Genomic DNA, 2,732 nt, shown 5'->3' on the forward strand with positions numbered 1-2,732 from the left:
TTGTAGAGATGAGGTCTTGCCAAGTTGCCCAGGCAGATCTCGAACCCATGGGCTCAGGCAATCCACTCACCTCAGCCTCCCGAAGGCGGAGGATTACAGGCTGAGTCACCAAGCCCGGCTAGGACTTTTGTTCTTTTAATGAAATAGAATAGAAAATGTCAGGCTACTTCATATAGTAATGGTTAGGTAATGGTTTATAAAACTTTTGGTTTCACATAGTTGAATGTCTATACTGGCTCACAACAGAACTTTTTATTGTGGGTTGTGGTTAATAAGCATGAAAACCACAAACCAGAATGATCAGACTAAATTCCATGTGTCATGACTATACAAGGTATGGAACTACAGGAAAGAATTTTTAAAACCCTATTCTCTGCCAACATAGGGACAAGCAGCAAGCCATTACGTGAAAACTCAGACTGGGCCCACTTTATACCAGGGATTGCTGTTCTCAGGAAGTAATATTTAACCTAATAATTAGAGAATGAAAAGCATAACAAAAACTCAGCATTCAATGAGTAAACAGATAACAGGAATTAGTGAGACAGGGAGCTGAGTAAGCACAGCTGGTCAGAGAACAACATACACAATGGTCTTGAGGTATGAGAGAAGACAGCGTTCCCAAAGGATTCAAAGCAGACTCCAGCGAGGCTGGAGTGTGAGGAGGATGTGGAGAAGGCAGACCCGAGAAGGCTGGTGGGGCAAGGGGTACCGGGACGAGGACTAGAGATCAACAGTTCAGTCCCATGAAGACGTCAGCCAGCTGGCATTCCATCACCATGGACGTACCACAGATGACAACTTGCCCAAAGTTCTCCCAGAGCATACTCTAGGAATTTTCATTTGGCCATGACCTTTCCAACTTTCTGAGTTGAGTTCCACTCTATTGCCCAGGCTGGAAGGCAGTGGCATGCTCATGGCCACCATGGCCTCGACCTGCTGGACTCAGGTGGTCCTTCCACCGCAGCCTTCCAAGTAGCTGGAACCCCAGATGTGTGCCACCACGCCGGCTAAATTTTCGATTTATTGTAGAGACAAGATCTCGCCATGTTGCCCAGGCTGATCTTGAACCCCTGGGCTTAGGCAGCCCCTCGCCTCAGCCTCCCAAAATGCTAGGATTACAGGTGTGAGCCACCACACCGCACTCCAACTTAACAAATGACTTGAAAAAAATAACTCCAAGTGCCAGACATTTTCCTGAGCACTTTACACATTTTTTTGTTTTGTTTTTTTGTTTTTTGAGTTGGAGTCTCACTCTGTCACCCAGGCTGGAGGGCGTTGGCACACTCCTGGCCACCACAGCCTCGACCTGCTGGGCTCCGGTGATCCTTACGCCTCAGCCTTCCAAGTAGCTGGAACTACTACTTGGAACTACTCACGCTACCACGCCCGGCTAGTTTTTTTGATTTATTGTAGAGACGAGGTCTTGCCAAGTTACCCAGGTGAGTCTCGAACTCACGGGCTCAGGCAATCCACTTGCCTCAGCCTCCCAAAGTGCTGGGATTACAGGCTGAGCCACCAAGCCTGGCTCACTTTACACACATTAACTTATTTAATTCTTCTAACATCCCAGTAAGGTAGGTACTATTATTATCCCTATGGAATACAATGAAGAAGCTAAGTGGTTGAGTGACTTGCCTAAGGTCACACAGTTAGTAGGTAGAAGGGATCTGAACCCAGGCAGTCTAGTAAGTCGGTCTACATTCTCAACCACTCTGCTCTACTGACACAGACATACTTTTCATGTGTGCGAGTTACAGTTATGTATACAGTTAGAACTGCTATATATAGCTGACATGACATGTCAAAAATTAACATTCAGAGTTAACAGGCTAGAAAGGCAATGAATGTTGCTTGAGGAATGAGTATAAAAGCCTACAACTAAGCTATAAGTTACAAGAAAAAGTAAGAGACCTGATTAACTCGTTTAAAAGACAAGTTTTCCAGACTGCAAGCTTAAGGGTGCCACCGCGGTTGAGAATTAACAGATGCGAAAGAACCTTACCTTAGGTTTTTGCGAAAACGAACTACTTTCAAAGGGACACTTTTTTTAAGAAGTGACACTGCAGTGACCTGTGTGTGGCTCACAGTTAAGACATTCCCACTTTACAAATTCAGAACAAACTTGCTTTCTCAAAATTCTCACACTTAAGTGTGAGAACCAAGATTAAAATCCAGGTCTGACTTCCAACCCTCTGTTTCTTCTGGGCCTGTTCACTGAATAGGTGTCGCTCTAAAGGGCAAGAGAAAGCCAGAGGGCCTGTGACCACGGCGGTCGTGCCACGTCGAAGCAAGGGCGAACGATGGGTAAAGACACAGACGCACAAGCGTGACACGATAACCCGGTCTAGACTTACGGCGCATACGGGGGGCGACCAGCGGACATGACTTAACGAGGTGAGACCCTGACCCTGACCCTGACCCTCACGAACGAAAGGTGCGCAGACGAGGCTGCGGCGACGCGCTTCTCGTCTGCCCGGAAACGTGGCCCGCGACGGACGAACGGGGCCCTCGGCTGAGTGCACAGCACAGAATCCCAGCCAGCCCGCTGGGAGCGGGCGGCGAGGGGGGGAGCGGGCCCAACGCGGGCCCGAAAGCCAAGCCGCCACCCGGGACGCCCTCCGCCGAGAGCCTGCCGCGTCTCGCTGTCTCCGCGCCCAGGCCCCTCGCCCTCACCCCCGCGTCCAAGCCACCTTGACTGTCTCCAGGCTGGCCCCTTCCAGCACCACGAT

The 2,732-nt window shown here is 49.3% G+C and overlaps 1 protein-coding gene across 1 annotated transcript in view; it reads right to left on the reverse strand.

Annotated features, from left to right (window-relative positions):
* The window catches only part of EMG1 (EMG1, N1-specific pseudouridine methyltransferase), a 6,469-nt gene extending 3,743 nt beyond the window's left edge, over positions 1–2,726 (reverse strand). Inside the window, exon 1 of the mRNA XM_008050833.2 lies at positions 2,694–2,726. The gene's annotated coding sequence lies outside the window, so the exon portion shown is untranslated. The remainder of the gene's footprint in view (positions 1–2,693) is intronic.
* Positions 2,727–2,732: the final 6 nt, after the last annotated feature.

Source organism: Carlito syrichta, unplaced genomic scaffold (genome assembly GCF_000164805.1).
Source record: "Carlito syrichta isolate Samal-C Ts95f unplaced genomic scaffold, Tarsius_syrichta-2.0.1 Scaffold153792, whole genome shotgun sequence".
NCBI classification, from domain to species: Eukaryota; Metazoa; Chordata; class Mammalia; order Primates; family Tarsiidae; genus Carlito; species Carlito syrichta.